Raw genomic sequence first — 16,653 nt, forward strand, 5'->3', positions numbered from 1 at the left:
TTTCCATGGCTTGACAGGGACTCAAACCCTGGTCTCCAGAGTCACAGCCCAATGCTCAAACACACTGATTCTGTCCAAGGGCCCTCCAGATGTCGCTGAATTGCAACTATCAGAGTTCCTAAGCATGTCCTATGCCAGTTGGGGAAGATGGACATTGTAGTCCAACAAGATGTGGCAGGCACCAGTTTGGGGAAGGCGGGTATAGCCTAAGTTAGGGCATAATGTCTGTATGGCCGCTCAAGGTAAATGTAGTGGACAAATCCCTTCTTATCCCACGTAGTTTGATACTTTCCCTTCTCAAGAATGAAAGTGCACGATCTGTACCCTTTGTATGGAGATCAACAGGTTAGTGAGGTAAGCAAGCTGCCCACATGCGTGCCTTTTTGTCAGGAAGGAAACAATGCGTCAGCTTAAAGTGAGCACCAAACTAGGAGAAGAAGCATTTCGTCCAAATAAATGGCAAATTATTGTTTACTTTTGGACAATTCAGACATTGTTAACAGTCTGTGGTGAAAGAAAGAAAGAAAGAAAGAAAGAAAGAAAGAAAGAGTGATGAGTCAGTTCCCAAAACTCTAAAAAAATTTTTTTTAAAAAGGACAGGATCTAAAGGGACATTTGTACTGCTTCTCTTCTTCTCCACATTCACTTTCTGGGGAGAGGGGACTGAAACCATTTCCATTTACACCACCACACCCCCAATCTATAAAAGCTTTTTAGAAGTCTGGCTGGTTAAGCGAATGCATTGCTTTTCCCAGTTTACAGACAAGCTGATGACTCCACTTTGACTGTCATGACTCCATCCTGTGGAATCCTTGCATTTCTAATGTGGTGAGGTATTCTGCCCGGTCTGTCAGAGCATTGCCAAACTATAGATCCCAGGACTCCACAGGATAGAGTCATGACAGTAGTGTCAAATTGATTAATTTCTGCAGTGCAGCTACACCCTGAGAAGCTCTACTACAGTATTACATAGACATCAGGTCCATACAGTATATCCTCTTGCAGGGAGGGAGCACATTTGTCAGGCAGCCTTATAAAAATTCAGCATGTTCTGCTAACTACAAAGAGCCCTCCATAATCACATAATGCCTTCTGTGGTTTTATTCCCTACTCTTCTTTGACTTTGTCTTGAACTTGAAAGAAAAGGAAGTAGCTCCATGAATTTATTAAAAGTCCCATTTCTCATTCACCCCATCAAAAACCTCTCACTTTTCTGTTCTCTGACTTTTTCACACGGGGAAAATTGGAAGGTTAAACTGGTCCCAATGCAGGGTCATCCAGGGCATCAGGGACAATTTTGCAATTGCTTTTCAGATGACGCTGTGCACAAACTAGCCAAAATCCAGACAGAAAGTGAGGTGAATTAGGGAATAAGCATTTTCTTAAAAATATCGTGTTTTCATTTCCAGTTCATTCACAAATTCACTTTCTTCACGTAATTGCAGCAGTGTAAAAACCCAGTCCCCGATTTTCCCTGTTCCCAGATTTCCTTGCTGTGTCAAAGAGAGGGAGACAGCCTTGTTCTTAAAGGGATACACACACACACACCTCTTTCCCTCATGGGGCCAGTCTCTTCCTCCTGCAGCCTCTGAAAGGGAACAGCTGGTGGGAGAAGGCAGAGAGAGAGGACGTTTTGGAATTCCTCCTCTACAGGAGGGAGAAATGGAGGATATGTCCTGGAAAAGGAAGGCATCTGGGAGTTTTAGCCCTTGCTGAAACCAGGCATGTTTATGGACCAGCCCCCTTCCTCTTTCTCTCTTGTGTATGTTTGTGTTTGTATGTGGTTTTAAGGGAGTTTGCAAAGGGAAACTCAGCCTTCCTTCATCTGAAACAGCTTCTGGGGCAAAGATGATCTTCCTCCCCATTTCCCTTCCCTCCCTGGAGCATGTGTGTAGATGCACTTGTGGAAATGACAGTTTGGAGCATGCGCAAAAATGTTATTTCTAAACTAGCAACGGGATCTGTCCTCATCTATCTGAAACCCAAATTTGCTTTCGACCCACTTTCTTGCCTAAGTAATGTGCTTTTAACTCCTTGTTGTGCTTTCTGTGTGATAAGCATTAGCAAATTGGCTTGCTTTTCCAGGATGCCAACACTTTAACCATTTCGGGATGGAAGCACATAGGTCCCCTCCTTCCTTTATAATCCAGTCTCTATCCCCATTTCTTTAACTTATTGAATCAGACATGGATCCCCATGTTAGCTTAAAAATTCAGTTTTAGTGAACAGATGAAGAATGCCTGTGTAATATCCACTGTATCAAACAGGAGGGCTCTCTGGCTGTAAAGGAGACCAGTGCCTTTCCTTATGTCCTTGCGATTTCTTGGTTTAAAATCTTTCAGCTTTAGAATTAACTCATCTGTCATAGTCTAATCATTAAAACAAACAAACAAGCTTCATTTATATACCGTTTCATACTGAACCAGCAGTGTCTAAGCAGTTTACAACTGTAAACTAATTGCCCCCAACAATCTGGGTACTCATTTTAGTGACCTCGGAAGTATGCAAACCTGAGTCAAGCTTGAGCCCTTTTGCTGGTATTGAACTCGCAAACTTGTGGTTTTGAGTGAGTGGCTGCAGTACATGCATTTAACCATTACGCCACCAGGGCTCCTAACAAAAATGACCCAAAGGCTGAGATCTTGCATCAGGTGATGCACACCATCACATACCTGCATCTCTGCAGTTGCATCTCCAAACACTACCGCCCCAAACCCACCTTATAAGCAGGACAGCCCCCCCTCCAACACAACCATCTGTTTTCTTGAACATGCTGCAACAGGTATCTAGAGCCCACCACCCCCTCCCCACAGAAAGTGCTTGCAGATTAAGTCACTGAAGAATATCCAGATAGAGGGAAACAACTGGATGTGTGTCTGCACATCCCCCCCCCACACACACTTTTGGACAACATGTACAGGACTAGAAGGAGTTTGGTTGTTGTGGAATAGAATTCCGACCCCCCACAATTAGCAAAAAAAGTGAATTGCAAGGCATAAATCTGACTTTTCTACAAAGAAAATACAACAGCATTTTCTGCACAGGAATTAATATTATTTTCTGTATAGGGAATTCTGTTCCATGAGCAGAAAATGCTGTTTTCTGTGCAAAACAACCACACATAAATTTTGCACACAGTAAGTCCCAAATAGCAAAGAATCTCATCAGTCCAAGATTCTTCTCATCAGGGTTTCTCAACACTTGAAAAACATGTTTTTAAACCATTTTTACATATTTTTGAGTATTCTTTCCGTCCTTAGTATTTACAGCAACATATATTCTCCCCAAAGCAGTCAAAATGTCTCTAAGTCTTGCCAGTTATGGTGAAAAACTAACAATACCCCCTATGCCCACACCCTCAGGCCTCTGTCTCTTTCCCAGTCTATATTTATCCTGTAAATCTCTCTTTTTCTAATCCCACCCAAACTGGTGGCATGTGTGTACAAAAGTTCATAGCCACCAGCAAGGAAAAATCATCAGCAATTTAAAAAATAATAATCCTCTAGCCATTAGTGTCCATTAAGATTTCCAGTAATCCATCACCACAAGGACTTTACTGCAACCAATTCACGCAGGTACATTTGTCATAATATTCCCTAGTTGCCATGGAGCAAGTCACAGAAGCTTCAATTTCTCTACCTATCTACCTCATAAGGGTGTAAATCCCCAAGTCATTTAAGGAGAAAGGACAACGTGAGGTATGACCTTACCCATATTCATCTTTCCACATCCCACCCATTCATTTCATCACCTGTTTTTACACCTACCATGTCTTTTACATCATAATTGCCCTTGCAAACAGGCTTGTTTTACAGACAAAAGACTGAATTGCTTCATACTCCCTTAACCTTTGGCCCCTTGTGTCTTGTCTACAAGAAGGAAGATCTTCCCTTGACTGCTTTCCAGATGAAATGGTGCATAAAGTCACTAGTCTTAAGAGTTCAGACTGGGATCACAGACTTGGGCCTTGTCTGCAATGGCCAGGATACTCCAGGGGCAGCCCTGAGTACCCTGGACCTGCAGTTGCCCCATTCCCCCCCACTCCCCAGGCTACCTTCACCTCTGTCCTCATGCCCCGTGCCACAGCATCTGTCTGCATGGGCATCTCTCTGGGCCATCTGGCACATCTGCTGCCACCATGAGTCACTTGCTTCTAGGTCAGAACGAGACACCCACTGATGGTCACATTCTGGATGCCTCATTCTGACCTCAGAATGAGCAACCCACTGTGACATCAGACCTGCCAGGTGGCCCAGAAGGATGCCCAGGCAGACAACTGCCATGACATGGAAACAGAGGGCTCCAGATCTTTCTGGAAGATCTGGAGCACCAGATAAGATTTTTCACTCCATTTTAACCTGGTTACACCCTGGGTCTGGTGTGGATGTGCCGGATTGTCTGGACTGCCAACACTAGAACCAGGGTTTGGGCTATGCAATATGCAAACATAATGATGATGATGATGATGCCGCCACCAGAATGGTGGTGGATGGGGGGAGAGAAAATGGGTCTTTTGGCTCATGCAGACATCCTTAGAGGTGAATAAATCCTAAACTCACAATTTCATTGTCTGAAGATAGGACTTTATAGTTCCTTTATTGGTCATTTTTAATCTCCTTCAAAATAAAAGTGACAGCTGCCCATATGGGAAAATGGGGAAATCCCAGATTTTACTGCTGCAGTGGTTAGGCAGCAGCAGGCCTTTAATACCCCATTCCCCCCAACAGTAGGGAGTTATTCATTTTTTTCAAACTCAAGACTCATTTGCTGTGAACAGGTGTATTTTATAATTTTATTTTAATATTTTGAAAACTGGGCTGCAGATACTAGGGTTGCCAATTCAGTACTGCCCTAGGTCCAGAGGCTTCTGGATCAATACCTGAGACCTAGGGATGACCCCTGGGGGGTGTCATTAATCATTACAGCTTGACAGTCAAACACACAAAAACATATTACCCTCTTTGGAAATGGAGTCAGAAATCTTAGCTGAAGGCGCTGAAATGAAGGGAATGTTCCTTTTTAGGGGACAGGATAAGTCCCCCCTGTGTGTGTGTGTGTGTTGTGTGCCTTCAAGTCGTTTCTGACTTATAGAAACCCTAAGGTGAACCTATCATGGGGTTTTCTTGGCAAGATTTGTTCAGAGGTTTCCTATCACCTTCCTCTGAGGCTGAGAGAGTGACTTGCCCAAGGTCATCCAGTGGGTTTCATAGCCAAGCTGGGAATCAAACCCTGGTCTCCAGAGGTGTAGTCAAACACCTAAACCACTACACCATGCTGGCTGTAACTAGGAACTTTTATTCTAATCTATTTGGTTCTTCCAGAAGGTTGATGGAGAGCAGAGGGAGGGTAAGCTCTGGTGCCTTCACAGCAGAGAGGAAAAGAAACATTCCTGCCCGTTTCCCACACTGACGTGTTTAGATGCACAAGGCCAAAAGAGGCGAAACACAAGTCCAATCCATGATCCAGGTTGAGTCTCCAGAGTAAAAAGGGCAATTTGTTCTGAATCAGGCCAGAAACTCTGGATAATCCGCTGAGTGTGCGAACTATGTGTTTGGTGTGAGGATGGGGAGGAGGAATCATAGAACCATAGAAATATCCATCACTTTCATGTTTGCATGGTTCCTCCCAGGGCCAGAACAGAGCAGGGAGTGTGCGGACAGTGCTCCTGGTATCAGCCTGCTGTGGGTGCTGGTTGTTTGGTGGCTTGTCTTCCCTGCAGATCCAGAAGCCCTGAAAGTAAGGGGGAGGGGGGTTCCCATGAGTGTGGAGACAGCTCTGGAGAGCCCCTGCAAGCTGCAGCACCATATCAACTAAGACTTGCAACTTGCAGCAAGCTGCTGCTCTACTAGATGAGCCAGAGATCTTGCCCAGAGCTGAGCCCACCAAAATGGGTTAACTCCCACCCTCAGTTCCCATCTGGGCATGATTCACAATAACTAAAGATTTGGGATCAGGCTTGAAGATCAAGCAACCCTACCCATTGTTATTATGCATACCCAATATTGCAAGTTGGCAGAGCTCTAGCTGCTGAGATAGTTTTTAAAAACTGTTTCTGCTGTTTTTATCCACATTTTTTCACAGTGATGTGGGGTGTGGAAAATGAGAAAAAGAGACAGAAAGAAAGAAGCTGCATCTACATTGCAGAATTAAAGCAGTCTGACACTGCTTTAACTGTCATAGTTCCATCCTATGGAATCCTGAGATTTCTGTACTTTGTTGTGGCACCAGAGCCCTCTGACAAAGAAGCTAAATATCTCACAGAATTTTAAATCCCAAAATTCTATAGCATTGAGCCATGGCAGTTGAAGCAGTTTCAAACTGCATTGATTTCACAGTGTAGATACAGCCAAAGAGAGCACATATGTATCACAATCTCCATATATCAGAAACAAGTTGAGAGACCAACTGAGGACTTATGAGTGGGAGAACTAAGCACACACCAGTGGGATGATGGGCTTCAAGGTGAGTCACATTTGTTGGATGTATTTTATGCAGGATGGTTTGGCTGTCAAACAAAGTTGAATTGTAAACCTCCCCACCACTACTAGGTTGTACTGGTGGTTTTTAAGAAAATTACAAAGATGAACACAGCCCCCTTTCCTCCACACCACCAATTTCCTTTAAAGTATGTTTCTTTACCAGTTTCCAGTTTAATGTAATTTGTTCTAGGTAGAAAGAGTAAATAGGGCTATCATGTAGTAAATTCAAACAAGATAAGCAGTGGAAATAGAGCAAAAACTAAGGGAGTGAAAATACAGCCCTACTCCCTCTATCCTCCCCAATTACAAAAATAAAAAATATATGGGGGTTGTTGTTGTTGTTCCAATCCATATATGAAAACTGCTTGTGGTGACTTGGCTCCCCCCCCCCCCCCGCCAAAATCTGGTCCCACTTTTCAGCTGCTTTAAAAATGTCTAGTTTCTTTCACCTCCTCTCACTTACCCCCTTTGTCCTCATGTTACTTTCATTGCTGTGAACTGAGTTCGAAGTGCCAAAGTATTTTGCACTCATTTAGCTCAGCACTGGAGGAAAGAGTGAAGGGGCAAAATCCTGCCCTTCCCAATAGGCTCAGGTGAAGGCAAACTGCTGCAGTATCTCCTAGTTTGTTTGTTGTTCCTCATTAATAACTTTTGTCATCTTGACCACATTCTGGTCTAATCTGCACTGCAGAAATAATGCAATCTGACATGGCTTTAACTGCCATGAGAAAAGGTTAAATATCTCACCAACTACAAACCTGTAGTTTAGTGAGATATTTAGCCTTCTCTGTCAGAGTGCTCTGGTGTCACCACAAACTACAGATGCCAGGATTTTATAAGATGGAGCCGTGACAATTAAAGTGTTGTCAAACTGTATTATTTCGGCAGTGGAGATGCAGATGCAGCTCCAAATATTGCTCTGTCACCCATGCTGATTTTCATCTATGAAGTGTTGGAGGGCATACAAAGTTAAGTCCATAGATGTAAGAAAACTGACAGGAGGAAAAGCTCCAGGGACTATCTAGTTCCCTGTTGTCTCCTCCCACTTATTTCCTTACACATGCGTTGATGCCCATCTATTTTCAACAATTTTGAGGATGACTAAACAAAGACAGTCGGGTGATTTTGCCTCAGTTCAAGGAACAAAGCAGGAGAATGCCTGATAGAATATTGCAAGGCCAACTATCTATTCATCACAAATACTTTTCCATACAACCGAAGAGAAGATTGTACACCTGGATGTTACAGGATGGTTGACACAAAATCCAAATAGATTACATAACAGCTATCAGAAAGTGGAGAAGTTCCATCTTTGTGGCAAAAATGAGACCAGGTGCAGACTGTGCCACAGACCATGAACTACTAATATCCAAAAAGAATAAAACTCAAGAACACCAAATCCATCACCATGTCAAAATATGATCTGACAAACATCCCAACAGAGTTTAAAGAAAGTGTGAGGAATAGATTTGCGCTAATAAGCCTTGTGGACCAAGAATTAGAAGAATTATAGACAGACGTCAGCGACATACTCATTTATTTCATTTATATGCCACCTTTCTTCTGGGAAGGGACCAAGGGTAGCTCACAGATAAAAATAGTTTAAAACTTTACAATAAAAATTTAAAATAATTAAAATAATCTAGCTAAAACAATATAAAATTGCATAAGCATACAAAAGTTTAACAACATAAATAAAACACACACCCTGTATAAAATCCAAAGTCCAACTGAAAACCAAGTAATGTGTGTATAGATTTCCTATCTCTGTTCCTGGAATCCAGGAGACAAGTCAGAAAAGAGAGACTGCTATTTTAATATTTCACCTAGGCTGCTAAAAATACTTGATGCTGGTCCTTTATTAACTTTATTCGGGTCTGAGCACACATCCGACAGACTTACCACAGGGCTGTTTTGAAACTTGTTAGAAATGCTCATTGCAGGCCCATGTGGTTGGTGACAGCGGCTGAGAATAAAAATCAGAGTGTTCACACATTATCCATAGGGAAGGAGTTCTGGGGTGACTCAAACAACTGTGCAGAAACCTGAACAGTTTCTTTTTTGCATAACCAAACTTCTTGTAAAAGAAGGACAACATTCTTTGATGTTTTAGTGTAATAATTCAAACTGTAAAAGAGTTCTTTAACTATATATATAAAAAAAGAAACCAGAGCAGAAGTCATTTTATAATACAATTGTAAAAATTAAAATAAGCCCAGCCTTCACACACCACAACATCTTTTTTGAAGGAACTTGTAAGTTATTTTTTTTATCAAGAGACATTTCATCATTACGCCAGATGCACATGTTACTGTTGTGACATCTCCGAATGTGCAGCATTTCTTGTTTGCATTTCCCTTTGGTGGCTCCTGAAATAATCGACACTTCATTTCTGCAGGCCAGCCACTCCACTGTGACAGAGATTGCTTGTTGATGGCTGATGTATAGGAAGGAACAAAATGAAACCATTTGGGGCCAGAGACCTAAGCAAGAAAGACCACTATTTATAAAGAAAGAAAACATGACAACAGTTCAGTTTAAGAACGATATTGATAAGTGAGAACATGTCAAAAAAAAAAGAGCAGCCAAGATGATAAAAGGTCTGGAAAACAAGCCTTATGAGAACAACTTAGAAAGCTTGGTATGGTTAGCTTGGAGAAGGTGCCATGAAAGCCATCTTTAAATGTTGTTGTTGCACTCTGTGTTGTTGCTACACAGAGGAAATCATATTGTGCATCTTTCTACTTATATTTGAAGTCATTACTTGAACAATTCACAAACTGCTTTTGTGTATAAGCTACCTTGGTCCCAATTAACTTGTACTGATTTCATCTTCAAGGTATTGCTCTGTTTCATACCACACAGAAACAGATGGCGCTTGGCCTCATACCACCTCTTGAAGAATGCAGCTGAAGCCATTTTAACATGCCTGTGTGACTCAGACCCTAAGGCTGATGTTTTTAGCTTTGGAAGTCTCTAGTTTAGAATCTAGGTATGTTAAACCACCATTTGTCTCCACCAGGTGTTTCAACTGCTCATTTAAAGCCCTAAGTTAATTAGCCTTTATTAAGAGGTCTCCCGCAGACTTTTCATTTTATTCTTCTCCAAAAGCCCCTTAGGGGATGGAGCTGCCATTTCAGATCTTGTTATTACCTGTTAGTCCACCACAGGAACGAAAATTGTCTTTTGGCACTGTGTATGAAGAGGTGAATAATATCTAGCTTTGTAGCTTGGTTCTGAATGGTTATCAGCATGGGGACTAATTGAAGTTTTCAGAACAGTCTTAGGCACAAAGAAGTCTTGAAATAAAAGTCTTAAAAGGTTTGATACATGCAACACATACAAGACATTTTTAACTCTGGCATTTTATGACCATTTAACTGTAACTCACAAGAGTTCATACTAAAAATGAAATTCTTAGTGTTTAAGGTAATTGAAGATACGTTCTGTGTTTACTGGCTATAGCCCAGTATTTTGCAACGGTAATGAAGATGATGTTAAAAAGCAGCCTTGCCTGACCACCTTGACAACTGGAAACCATCCTGTTTCTCCATATTCGGTTCTCACACTAGCCTCTTGCCCTGAATACAGGTTATGCATCAAGACAATCAAATGCTGTGGCACAGCCATTTCTTTAGGAGTGATCCATAGTTTTCCATGATCTGTACAATCAAAGGTTTTTGCTTTAATCTTTACATTACTGGGTGTGCTCCATTATCCAATATATGTTTTCAGTATGATCCCTAGTGTTTCTTCCTTTCCTGAACCCAGCATGGACAGCTGGCATTTCTGACTCCATATAAGGTAAATCTCTATTGTAGAATTTCGAGCAACACTTTGCTTGAATGGGGAAATAATGCAATGGTCCTGTGGTTACTGCAATCCCTGTTGTCTCTTTTCTTGGGGACTGAGATGTATATTAAGCACTTCCAATCTGTGGACCATTGTTTTATTTTCCATATTTGCTGACAGATTTTAGTTAGAAATAGATTAGATTTGGTCCATGCAAAGCAGCTCTATTGGTGTGCCATCTGTTCTTGGTGAGTTATTTCTGTTCTTGGTAGAAGACAGTAGGAAAAGAGGAAGACCACATTGCAGCTGGATAGACTCAATCAAGAAAGCTACAGCCCCGAATCTGTAAGGCCTGAGCACCATAAGTTAAAGCCACATTGATGGCAGTTAAAAAGAAATGAAGATGGGCTCATACCAGTGCCTCTTGTTTCATACATACCTTTCATAAGCTTTATAGTTTGTCCTCCTTTTGCTTTTGTACATTTCTATCTTGGTCTTTTCATGCAATCTGTTATTACTGTAATAATAGGTGAAAGGCATATGGAAAAAGAAAAAAGGGCAAAGCTCTTTGGTGAAAAAGAGTGAAAAAATATTTGTTCAGCCTCATAGCATTTCCTAGATAGTGCCGTTTTATGCTTTCATCTGAGCAGCAAAAGCAAGGCCCCAGAACATCACAAGAGAAGGAAAAGATCTACTGGCATGTAAATTGTGTTCCTGATTTCCACCCCCAAAATCAAGGTCCCAAACTGGTTCACAGGGTGCCAATAAAACACCACCCAATTATATCAGTCAGGGCATATCACATCAGTGAAATACCAAAGCAGCAATAAAACTAAGTTATAATTATCAAATAAATTCAGGATCCTCCACTGGGTTGGATCAAGACTGTCATGCTTAGAGCAGACTCACTGAAATCAATGCGACAAATTAATCATGATAAAGTAAAATAGGACATACTGGCTGGGCAATTCTGGTGGGCTTATGGAGGCCATGCAGAACAGAGACAGTAGGATCATAGCTCACCAAAACAGTGCCTTAATGCTATTACAGAAAAGTGTGATAATGAATATTTTCAAACTGGTACGTTTCCATTTTCTTAGACTAATGCTATTGTGGCAAGCCAGCAGGCTGGTGTGATAAGGTCCTGGGAATTGTAACATCTAACAAACATGTCACAAAAGTAACTGCTCTAAGTTTTGACTGGGTTCCAATGAAGGTGGGGTCAATATACTGTCAGGAGTACATGAGACCACCAGACTGTGGAACAGGTTAATCTACCTGTTGTATGGCTAGCTTGTTTTTATAGGGCAACCTATCCCAATGAGCATATTAATGCTTAATACTATCTGAGCTCTGAATAGTGGCTTGTTCCTTCTGATATGGTTTCTTCAATGATCTGCTGGTCTTTTATTTGCCTCTCTGGTTCATTATAGATAATCCTCTGTATTATTTTATTCACCTTGGAAGCTGCTTCAGTAGAAAAGCTGTGGTGGGGAATTTATATTTTACACTTCAGGTTTTCATTACTTTTTTAAAGTTTGAAACTGTTTCTGCTGGATTTTGCAACATTCATGTCTCATGATGAGCAGTGATGAACAATTAGAATCATAGAGTTGGAAGAGACCACAAGGGCCATCCAGTCCAACCCCCTGCCATGCAGGAACTCTCAATCAAAGCATCCCCAACAGATGGCCATCCAGCCTCTGTTTAAAGACCTCCAGGGAAGGAGACTCCACCACTCTCCGAGGGAGTTTTTTCCACTGTCAGACAGCCCTTACTGTCAGGAAGTTCCTCCTAATGTTGAGCTGGAATCTATTTTCCTGAAGTTTGTATCCATTGTTCTGGGTCCTACTCAGTGGAGCAGCAGAAAACAAGCTAGCTCCCTCCTCAACATGACATCCCTTCAAATATTTAAACAGGGCTATCATATCACCTTAATCTTCTCTAAGGCTGAACATCCTCAGCTCCCTAAGTCGTTCCTCATAGAACTTGGTTTCCAGACCCTTCACCATTTTATTCCCCCTCTTTTGGACACGCTCCAGTTTCTCAATGTCCTTTCTGAATTGTGGTGCACAGAACTGGACATAATATTCCAGGTGGGGCTTGACCAAAGCAGATTAGAGTTCCCTTGATCTAGACACTATACTTCTATTGATGCAGCCTAAAATCGCATTGGCCTTGTTAGCTGCTGCATCGCACTATTGACTCATGTTCAACTTGTGATCTACTTGGACTCCCAGATCTCTTTCACATGTAGTCTCATTCAGCCAGGTCCCCCATCCTATATCTGTGCATTTCATTTTTCTGCCCTAAGTGCAGTACCTTACATTTCTTTTTTTAAAATTTTTTATAGTTTTTATTGCTTAAAATACAAATATATACATTGTTCAACTAAATCGACACAAATTAAAAGGTAGCTTCCCACATCTCAACCCAGAAATATTACATATAAATTCATGTATCTTCAGATCTTGATAACAAATAAACTTCCTGTTGTACAACATTTGTCTATGTGTTTATTACTCTCTATATTAGAGTTTCCTTATAGCCCTAATATTTCTTTTATAACTCCAGTCTAATTATTTGCTTACTCATTTTATAACTCCCTATTTTCTATATGTTGAATAAAGCTGCTTAATGATTTTAGTATATTTACATTGATTTACATGCCTTTCCATCTATCTTCACAAAAATTCTTTAGTGACTCCCATTCCCTTTCTACTTCTTCTTCATCTATTCCCTGTATGATTCTTGTTAATCTGTCCATTTCCATCATATCATATATCTTTAGTAGCCACTCGTCTATTGATGGTGTTTCGTTGTTTTTCCAGTATTGTGCCAATAGTAACCTTCCTGCTGAGACTATAGCCCTTATCAGATGAGTCTGGAACTGGGGGTCTTCAGCACTGGGCGGTTCGAATTCACGTTATTTCGCACAATACCATCATACCAGCATTCGAATGGCCCAATCCGAACTCACGTGAATGCGCGAGATGCCGAACTGAATGCGTACTGGCTCCTCTTTTTGGAGCGTGTTGGCCAGTGCGCTGATAAGGGGATTGGCAATATCCTGGATTGGGGCTCTGTTCGATCTCAGTGCGAATGGCTCTGGTGTGACTACCCAATCCTGAATTCCATCGCAAGACCCCCAGATTCCAATTTTAACTTCCGGTGGGTCTTTCCTCTTGCCGGTTCCAGGGAAGCGGGGGGGGGGGGGGGCGGTTCCAGCGGCCTCCTCCTCCTCCTCCCGGCTTGGGAGCCAGCATAAGCTGCATCCCAAGAAGGGAAGAGGCGCGGGGGGCCGCTGGAATCGTGGTTCCGGCAGCCTCCTCCTCCTCCTCCCGGCTTGGGAGCCAGCATAGGCTGCATCCCAAGAAGGGAAGAGGCGCGGGAGCCGCTGGAACGGCGGCGATCGCCGCGATTCTAGCGGCCCCACGCCTGTTCCCTTCTTGGGATGCAGCTTATGCTGGCTCCCAAGCCGGGAGGAGGAGGAGGAAAAAAGCATCCCCATTTACTTAGATGGCCATCCAGCCTCTTTGACAGCCGCTGGAACTGGTCCTCCCCCCCCCCCCCTCAGAATACATATTCACACACTCACACACACACACGTACAACCGGGCATTGCTAATTTGTTGCAAGGGAAGGTCATGGTAACGTTAAAACCAAGCAGGAATGTAGAGAGGAAACAGAGAGGAATGTAGAGAGGGCACGTTGTATCGCGATTGTTAATGTGCATGAGCTGGCTCTCCAGCTGTTTACCGGGCTGTCATGACGTGACCTCCCCTTTCACCCCGGAAGCGTTTAAGGTCGCAACCCATGCAGGGCACCACTGAGCATGTGCGAGGGGGCTGATACGAATCGGCCAATCCTCATGTTGAGCACCGGTGTGACAAAACATTCTGCACTGAATGCACTTTGCGCAAATGCGTATTGGCCAATTTGAATCATGCCAATTCGGAGGGGCTCCCAGGTATGATGGTATTGTGCGAAATAACGTGAATTCGAACCGCCCAGTGCTGAAGACCCCCAGTTCCAGACTCATCTGATAAGGGCTTTTGTATAAGATTTTGCGCCAGTGTCGTTTCTCTGTTTCCCAAGGGATTCTATTTGTCATGTTCAGCAAATAAATTTCTGGAGTTAAATCAAAATTTGTCCCAAGAATTTTTGTTATACATGCATGAATTTGGCTCCAGTATTTCTTTACCTTGGGGCATTCCCACCATACATGAAACCAGGAACCTTTTGTGTTCGCACATTTCCAGCATTGACCGTTACTTCCTTTATGAATCTATGCAAGCCTTGCTGGTGTCAGGTGCCATCTTAATTCCATTTTTTGGTAGTTTTCTTGTAGATTTTGACACGCGGTGAATTTTTGTGTTTTTTCTCTGGCATACTGCCAGTTTTTCAACTCAATTGTCTTCCCCAGATCCCTGGCCCACTGTATCATGGAGTTTTTTTATTACATTTTGTTCCACCTTTCTTTGTAGTAAAATTTTATAAAATTTAGATGTTAGTTTCTTTTGTTCTTTTCGTAAGACGTTGTCCAAGTCTGTATTTTTGATTTTAAATTTTTCCATTAGTGAGTCATTTTTAAATCTTTCTGTTAGTTGTTGATAAAGGAACCAATGTTTTTGAATATCCATATTTTTAATGTCTTCTAATTTTTTAAACTTATAATTATTCGAACTGAACACAATATTCCAGGTGGGGCCTGACCAAAGCAGAATAGAGTAGCACTATTACTTCTCTTGATCTAAACTTCTATTGATGCAGCCTAGAATCACATTGGCCTTGTTAGCTGCCGCATCACACTGTAGACTCATGTTCAACTTGTGGTCTACTTGGACTCCTAGATCCCTTTCACATGGAGTCTCCTTAAGCCAGGTGTCCCCCATCCTATATCTATGCATTTCGTTTTTCTGCTGTAAGAGCAGTACCTTACATTTCTCCGTGTTGAATTTCATTTTGTGAGCTTTTGCCCAGCTTTCTAATCTATTCAGGTCATTTTGAATTTTGATCCTGTCCTCTGGGGTATTAGCTACTCCTCCTAGTTTGGTGTCATCTGCAAATTTGATAAGTGTGCCCCCAATTTTGTCCTCCAAATCATTGATAAGGATGTTGAATAGCACTGGGCCCAGGACAGACCCCTGTGGGACTCCACTGGTCACTTCTCTCCAGGATGAAAAGGTGCCATTGTTGAGCACCCTTTGGGTTCGGCCATTCAACCAATTACAAATCCATGTAACAGTTGCCTTGTCCAGCCCACATTTTACAAGCTTGTTTGCAAGAATATCCTGGGGAACCTTGTCAAAGGCCTTACTGAAATCAAGATATACTATATCTATGGCATTCTACTGGGATACCAAGGCAGGAATCTTTAAATATTATTTGTACATTTTGTTCTTACTCAAACAATGAGAGTTGGTGATTTAATTGGTGTGGGGAGGATTTTTTAAAAAGCAAACTTCCCTTACCCTGTTCTTTGATCATAGAATTAATTGAATATACACTTAGATGAGGAACATAAACTTTTGAATGAAACTAGCCCTGGAGGAAGAAGCAGGAGTAATTTTCAGACCTTTGCCTTTCATATATCTAACAGGAGGGAAAGTAAGTCAAAGCAGTGGCGTGTACTTTCCCACATCCTGAAATTTGCTCGGAATGGGAACTCCCAAGGTCAATTTGGGGCCATATATAAGCAGTAAACCAGAATGAACTTTAACACCTGCTAATATTCTGATCACTGTTTTCTTCTATGCAGGCAGTGTTGTGTGATGGGATTCCCCATGCTTAGCTCCATGTTGATCTAAATAGATTACTGGTAGAAGTTGCCCCTTCTGAAATTTACCCATAGTTATCAAACGTGCAAAGGCCCTATCTTTTTGCATCAGTCCAGCCAGACTGTGGCCCCAGACATGTGGGGAACAATACTAGATTGTAATGAATCATTATCTGGGGATTTCCCAAGGGTGCATGTCAGATCCTCAGCAGTTGAAGAGTCTAGTGACTGTTTGCTTTTCACAAGGCTGGACATAGTGACTGCTGTCATCACACTTGCGAGGTGACAAGTATCTTACATTTCAGTTTTATACAGTTGGCTCTCCACATCCATGGATTCTGCATCCGTGAATTCAACCATCCACAGCTTGAGAATACCCCCCCCCCATCCAAAAAGCAAAGCTTGTTTTTGCCATTGTATATAAGTAACAGTATTTTACTAGGCCATTGAATATAATGGGACTTGAACATCCATGTATTTTGGTATCCACTGGGGTGGGGTGTCCTGGAACCAAACCAATAGCCAACTGTATAAGTTTACTCAGAGATGAGTCCCACTAAGACAAATTGAGCTTTGTTGTTGTTGTTCTTAACTGCCTTAAAG

This window comes from Sceloporus occidentalis, unplaced genomic scaffold, assembly GCF_023333645.1.
Source record: "Sceloporus occidentalis isolate IW3139 unplaced genomic scaffold, rSceOcc1.0.p SCAF_1, whole genome shotgun sequence".
Classification (NCBI taxonomy): Eukaryota; Metazoa; Chordata; class Lepidosauria; order Squamata; family Phrynosomatidae; genus Sceloporus; species Sceloporus occidentalis.